Genomic DNA, 8,066 nt, shown 5'->3' on the forward strand with positions numbered 1-8,066 from the left:
GACAGTTGAGCTATTTGTTTGGAGATTCTTCAGTGAAGTTGATGAGCTTCCCTCTTTCCAGGAGTGCTTAAAAATGCCAAGAAACTTCATGGATCATTTCGCTGCTCTGGATTCTCTCTCGGGTCATTGTTGGCCTTCGTCCCAGGCCTCCTCTGGTAGCCAACTCCCTCATTCCAGCAATCATTTCTTTGCAGGAGTTTGCGTCTAACCTTTCAGCGTGTGTCCCAAATATTTAGAGATGGACTCAATCCAGTAGAATGATTTTTTTTTCTCTAACTCATTTAAATCACTTAGGAAAAATGAAAGCTGTAAGCTGAATAAACATAGCAGTTGCCTCAGCCCAGTCCCTCCTGGCTGGAGCCTCTCTGATCTACCAGTTCCTGGGGCCCCTTCCGTTCTGACTCTCACCTTCCTTGCCAATCCAAGGGCACTTGGGACTTAACAATCCAGTCCCACGTGTAGGGCTTCTTTGTAACGTGCCAGCCAACAGTGCTCCTTGAGCAATTGAACCTTAAGTTTCTCTATGATCGTCTTTGTTTCCTTGAGGTTTATTATGGGGCGTGACACCTGCCGTTGATTATCTGGCCCTGTAGCCTGGCTTGGCTCTACCGGGATGGAAAGAGTCGACTCCTTCTGGAGGGAGCAGGCTGAGGGCTGGCACAGGGCAGAGCTGCATCAGGCTCCCTGGCTCTGTTTATTACTTGCTATTTTGAGACTTTCTTCCCATGGAAATGCCGCATGGCTCCAGTGCTAGAGAGAAGCGTGAGATGAGTTCCATGTGAGGGAAACATTTTGAGTGTGTTGACACATTATGTTTATCTTTCAAGATTCTCTTAGGTGGTGTCTGCCCACGCACAGTGAGGAGAAATGGAGGTCTGTGGGGATTAGATGACTCCTTCAGTCTGAGAGAGAGAGAGAAAGAAGAAAGGAAGGAAAGACAAAAGAAAAGAAAAAGAAATAAAAGGAAGGAAAGAAAGAAAAAGAAAAGAAAGAAAAAGAAGGAAAGATAGAGGCTGGGTGCGGTGGCTCACACCTGTAATCCCAGCACTTTGGGAGGCCGAGGCAGGCGATCATTTGAGGTCAGAAGTTTGAGAACAGCCTCACCAACATGCTGAAACCCTGTCTCTACTAAAATACAAAAAATTAGCCGGGCGTGGTGGCAGGTGCCTGTAATCTCAGCTACTTGGGAAGCTGAGGCAGGAGAATCGCTTGAACCCGGGAGGTGGAGGTTGCAGTGAGCTGAGATCATGCCAGTGTACTCCAGCCTGGGTGACAAAGTGAGTGAGACTCTGTTTCAAATAAATAAAATGCCTAACGAAACTAGAGAGAAAAAAGAATAAGAAGATTGTAATAAATGGGAAAAAGACGTAAATTTCAAGAGAGCAAAACTCTGTCTCAAGATTTAAAAAAAAAAAGAAAGGAAAAGAAGGAAAGGTAAAAAAAAAAAAAGAAAATAAAGAAAAAGAAGGAAAGATGAAAGAAAAAAAGAAAAGAAATATGGTCCCATATTTCTTCCACGGTCTTCCAAGGGACCACAGTATTTAGCCTAGATTAGGCATCTAACTGCTTTCACTCTCCTCAGTGCTTGATCTGTGTGTGGATATAGCCCCAGTGAAGCCCTTTCTGCTTAGTGGTTATGACTGTTGAAGCTCTGGGAAAGCTGTGAGAAGAGGCTCTTTTTGATTCTAGGATCATATTATGGTTTCTAAGAGACACACATTTTATTCACATAGCCCTTACTGCTTGTAAGAGGGGAAGCACACATCCAGGATTTGCAGACAAAAGAATCCACTCCAGCCTTGGAGGGAGGACAGGGAGCCATGGGCAATCAGCAAATTACCCAGAGTGCCCCCCGCCTGCCTCCAGGAAAAATAGAAAGCATATTAAGAACAGGAAGAAGCCATTTAGCCGAACTTTCCCATCTTTGGAGGATTTACTTTAATCACATCTTTCAGCTCTTTCACCATCCCCGACACTTCCTGACGCCTCCTTGAACAGATCTAGGTGTCCCTCTCTGGAGCCTGAGCCGTTCTCACGCGGGCTCCGTTGCCCTGCCTCTGATAAGCTATTCCATATGGCTGGGGCTCTTTGTTCTCACAGTGCTAGGTTTTACAACTTCCCATTGACTCGGAGTTTCTTATTTTTTCAATGGGCTCTTCGGGGATTTGCACCTCCTGCTAATATATAAATTATTTTCTCAGTTGCATCATGTCCGTTTCTAATTTTTAAGACATTTTATAAGGAGCTCTCCCATATAAGGGCCAGCCAGAGGAATACAGGAAGGAACTTACATGGAGCCTCAGTTCCCCAGGGAAACCTCTCGGACACCACCTTGTGCAGCTTGCTCAGAAGGTAAAAATTCCTAAGCCTTTTGTCATAAGTCAAAGGAACGCAGCTAAGAACCTTTAGGGCCCACTTGTAGTCTACTCACCCCGTATAAGTTAGGCCAGAACTGTCTTTTTATTTTATTTTATTTTATTATTATTATTATTTTGAGACAGAGTTTCCCTCTTGTTGCCCAGGCTGGAGTGCAATGGGACAATCTTAGGTTCAAGCGATTCTCCTGCCTCAGCCTCCCGAGTAGCTGGGATTACAGACATGCGCCACCATGCTGGGCTAATTTTGTACTTTTAGTAGAGACGAGGTTTCTCCATGTTGTGACCTCAGGTGATCCACCTGCCTCAGCCTCCCAAAGTTCTGGGATTACAGGCATGAGCCACCGCGCATGGCAGGCCTGTCTTTTGGAACTCAAAATGGTCAGGGGGAAAGCACATGATTCAGGGAAATGAACAGTGGAAGTTTCCAGGGGTAGAAGTTAGAATGGAGTGGCTGCCCTCACCTCCCCTATCAGAACAGGGAGCAGCAGGTTGAGATCTCGCCATCACCATTTGTTTGATGTTAGTGCCTTAAATAACTTCAGCCTTGTCTTTTGAAGCAACCAGTGCTAAAAATATAGAGCCTAATAGTTGCATTCACATCTATGCCAGACTAATGTACCTAGGAAATAGCATGGCATAAAGTAAGGGTTTACTGCTGTATATTAGAATCACCTGGGGAGCTATTAAAACCTACTCATACTCAGACCTTACCTCCAGGGACTCTGTTTTAATTGGCTGGGGATGGAGCCTGGGCATTGGGATGCTTTAAAGCTCCCCAGGTGATTCTAATGTGCAGTCAATGCAGTCAAGGTTAAGAACCACTAGTATGATGAAAATAACTTGACCCTTGGTGTTGGTCAGAACTAGGTTCAAATCCTGCCTCTGCCCCTTAATAACAGTGGAACGTCTTGAGCCTCAGTTTCTTTGTTCAGAGACTAGGGATAATAATACTACCTCTATTGGAGAGAAGGAGCTAATGTATATAAAGCACTTCACAATGCCTGGCATACAGGTATCCCAATCCCAACACTCACATGCTCCAACACACCCATGCTCTTTTTTTCTTTTCTTTTCTTTTCTTTCTCTTTCTTTTTTTTTTTTTTTTTTTTTTTGACAGGGTCTCACTCTGTCACCCAGGAAGGAGTGCAGTGGTGTGATCACAGCTCACTGCAGCCTCAACTTCATAGCCTCAGGTGATTATCCCACCTCAGTCCTCCCAAGTAGCTGGGACTACAGGCATGCACCACCACGCCTGGCTAATTTTTTGCATTTTTTGTAGAGAATCGGTTTCACCATGTTGCCCAGGCTGGTCTCAAACCCCTGGGCTTAAGCAATCCACCTGTCTCGGCCTCCCAAAGTGCTCGGATTGTAGACTTGAACTACTGTGCCGGGCTCATGCTACTTTTTAAACCATTAAGCTCCAGCAGTTTGTAGAAATTATCCATATTCAACTTTTTGTATAGATCAAAATACATAGGGTAGAAAAAAGCTAATGAAGAAGAACACTGAACTCGAGGTTCAACATTTAGATCTAGGCTTTCTGGCCCAGAGGAGTTTGATGGCGTTTTACTTCAGTGACCGAAACTTTGAAAGTAGAACACAAAGTAGTCTGCATAGTTTACAAGTACTTGGTTGTGCAAAGACCAGATGAGAGAGACACAGTTTGATAACAGTTCATATGAAAAAGACCTTGGCGGCTGAGTGCAGTGGCTCATGCCTTATAATCCTAGCACTTTGGGAGCCCAAGGTGGGCGGGTTGCTTGAGCCCTGGAGTTCGAGAGCAGTCTGGCCAACATGGTGAAACCCTATCTCTACAAAACATACAAAAATTAGCTGGGCATGGTGGCGAGCATCTGTAGTCCCAGGTACTCAAGAGGCTGAGGTGGGAGGATGCCTTGAGCCTGGGAGGTCGAGGCTGCAGTGAGCTGCAATAGCACCACTGCACTCAAGCCTGGGTGACAGAGTGAGACCCTGTCAAAAAAAAAAACAAAAAAAAAAAACTTGGGAGTTTGAACTGACCACAGACGGGTTAAATAAGGGTGGACAGTGCCACGTGACTGCTAAAACAGCCAACATATTCTAATAACATTTAGAGGAAGGAGGAAAGGAGTCCATCATGTCCCTGCACTGGCATGGGAAGTTGTCTCCAGAGGCTAGCAGAGAGGCATCTGTCAGAGAGACCTTGACAAATCCAGAGGAGTGTCACATGGAGAACTCTTGAAGCAACCAGGGATTTATTTGGAGAGGCTATGTTGACTTATCAAATCCTTATCAAAGAGAAGGATTTGGCATTTTCTGTGTTGTCCCAGAGGGCAGGACTAAAACCAGTGGGTGGCAGTTATGAGCAGGTCTGTTTCAGCTTGTTGGACAACAGGTCCAAGGAGAGCACTTTGACAGTTCTAAGAAGGGTCCTGTTTTAAACTCCTTGTTTATATGAACAACCCATGACCTAGTGAAGGCTCTGTCACTGGCCAGCTATATGATCCTGGACACGTCATTTCCTCTCTCTGTGTTTTGGCAAAATGATGTTGGGCTAATTCATAACAAAGAACCCTTACAGCTCACTCAGTACATATTTATTGAGCATGTATTATGAGCTAGTCACTATACTAGACTTGCACTCAGATATTTCTTCCACCTAGGACATTTCAGCACTTTTTAATTTTATTTTTATTTTTTATTGTATTTTATTGTTTTTTGAGACAAGGTCTCGTTGTCACCTAGGCTGGAGTGCAGTCATGGCTCACTGCAGCCTCAACCTCCCAGGGTCAAGTGAGTCTCCCTCTTCAGCCTCTGGAGTAGCTGGGAACACAGGCATGTACCACCACACCTGGCTAATTTAAATTTTGTTTTTGTTTTTGTTTGTTTTTTTTAGAGACTGGGTCTCACTATGCTGCCCAGGCTGGCCTCCAGTGACCCTCCTGCCTTGGCCTCAAGTGACCTTCCTGCCTCAGCCTCCCAAAGTGCTGGGGTTGTAGGTGTGAGCCACTGTGCCTAGCCCACTTCAGTGCTTATTCACAGCACTTCCTTTTTGTCAGGTGACCCTTTAAAACACATTTACAATGACCTCCCCAGAGCATCCCACTCTAAGCCCAGGGGTTGGGATTGAACTAAAGGGAGACACACAGGGTCCTTAGACCAGAACAATAGGAGACTGTAGAAACTTGCTTATATGGTTTGATGAGGCTGAATGGGAATTAAATCCAGATTTACCACTGAAGAAGATAAATACTCCTTAGAATAGGGCTTTTTAAGAAACTTCATTATAAGCAGATTTTCTATATCAGATTTGTGGATCAAAAGCATTTTGACACGTGTGTATGGGTATATTTGTAGGCATATGGCAGGCTTCAGGAACCTCTGGTTCAGTGCCTAATTATATCCAGTCCTGGCAAAGTTCAGTCACAAGTTTGAGAATCTGTGGGAGGGGCACAGTTAAGGCTGGGCTTCCTAGTGAATGGCCAAGTACTTTGGGGCAACCATGAAGTGTAATACTTTCTGCAGCAATCAGGTTTGAGGGGCCCTGACAAAAAAGACAAACCTGAAGTTGGCTTGGATGTCTCTTTTAGTCCAGAGTTGGCAGAGTGAAAAGCCCTGCCCAGAGCGAGCCAAGGGTCAGCTTAAGGTGGGGGAGACTTTACCCATCTTGCCTCTGATTTCCCAGGAATCTTTAGCGTTTTCTGATTTCTGTGTCTGTGCTTGGAACTGCGAGTGGATGTGCAGGTCTGCTCTCAGGAAGAACAGATATCCAGCTTGTGGTTTAGGTTCCTTTTTCTGGCTAAGAGATCCTTGGACAACCTCAGGGGCTAAGTCCCTTTGCCTGGGTAAACCTGGGGACTCTAGCGAGCCCCTTCTAGGCACCCCACCGTTCTTCAGTACCTCATGGACCTGAGGCTTCCGCTTCTGATTATGCTGTCTCTCAATTGCCTGGACTTGGTCTGGTGGGGTCTGGAGCTTTCTGCTTTCCTTCTTACATTCAGATTTATCATGCAACATCAGGCCTGGAGAAATGATGTCAGAATTAGCCCAGAAAGTCTGGAGTGTAGGCTGACTGTGCTTTGATGGACATACTCCCAGCCTGGGAGTCTGTTGACCTGAGGTCTAGCCTTAGCTCAAGCATTAGCCAGCAGCAAAACTTTGGCCAAATCACTTCCCCTCTCTGGGCCTCAATTTCCCCCTCAATTAAATTAGGATGTTGGCATGGCTGATACTCTGATTTTCTGTTGCATCCTTTCTCCTTTTCCTTTTTTATATCTTTCTATCTCCTTTTCTCTGCTACACCCATTTACCTTTCTACCTTCCATTTTGATTTCTTTCTCCTTTTCCGTCATCCCTTGTGGCCTAACCCCTGTCTTTCTCCCCACTCCCCACCCTTCTTTTTAAGGACAGGGTCTTGCTATGTTGCTCCAGCTGAAATGGAACTCCCAGGCTTAAGTAATCCTCCCACCTCAGCCTCTCGAGTAGCTAAGACTACAGGCACATGCCACCAGCTTTTTTTTTTTTTTTTTTTTTTTTTTTATAGTAGAGACAGAGTTTCACCATGTTGGCCAGGCTGGTCTCAAACTCCTGACCTCAAGCGATCCACCCACCTCAGCCTCCCAAAGTGCTGGGATTACAGATGTGAGCCACTGCACCTGCCCCCTTCTATCTTTCTCAATTGCCTTCTATCTTATTTTTTCCTTCCAATTGTCTTTTTTTTATACCCCCATTCCGACTCTCTTGCATGTCCTCTCTTTTTTGCTTAAATAGCCAGCAGAAGGAATGAAGCAAATTTGTAAAATAGAACACGTTTTTCAGTAAACTGTCATGGTCCACTTTCTTAATGATCCAGTGTGTGTTGCTGAGAGGTAATAATAGGGCCCCACACCTTGCCCTTCCTTGAGAAGCAGTCACTGCCAATAGAAGTCACTTCTGATAATCGCATGTGACCTATAATTGGCATTTGTTTAGTGGGTCAGTGGCCACCACGGAGGAGAGGTTCCCCTGCCCTTAGCTGTAGCATCTGATCCACTTGGTTAGCTCAGGCTGTGGGCAGGACATTGTTAAAAATAGCTGGCTTGGGTGGGGGCATCTTATGTGTAGCTTGGGACTTGATGAGTCTGTGAGGAGAGAAGGGAGTGCCTTGCTTGCTATAGAAAGTGCAGACCTTAGACACATGTCAGCCTTCAGGTTTTTCTAAGACAGAACCCCTTGTATAACAATCAGACTCTTCTGAATCCCTGAAACTGGGAAGGAAGGGCACTTGGACTTGTTTAAAAAAAAATCCAAATTTCAGGTTATTTATTTATTTATTTTTTCCAGGGGTAGGGGGAGACAGGGTATGGCTCTGTCACCCAGTCTATAGTACAGTGGCATGATCATGGCTCACTGAAGCCTCAACCCTCAACCTCCAAGGCTCAAGTGATCTTCCCAGCTCAGCTTCCCAAGTAGTTGGGACTACAGGCATGTGCCACCTTGTCTGGCTAATTTTAAATTTTTTTTAGAGACAGGGTTTCACCGTGTTGCCCAGGTTGGTCTCAAAGTCCTGGCCTCAAATGATCCTCCTGCCCTGACCTCCCGAAGAACTGAGATTACAGGTGCGAGCCACTGTGCCTGACCTGTGAAGCTTTTTGACTGGAACTTCCACCTCTGTTTCCTGATGCCTCCTCTCTCCACTGAGCCCTTTCTTTCAAACCTCTTCTGTGTCCC

This window comes from Nomascus leucogenys, chromosome X (assembly GCF_006542625.1).
Source record: "Nomascus leucogenys isolate Asia chromosome X, Asia_NLE_v1, whole genome shotgun sequence".
NCBI classification, from domain to species: domain Eukaryota; kingdom Metazoa; phylum Chordata; class Mammalia; order Primates; family Hylobatidae; genus Nomascus; species Nomascus leucogenys.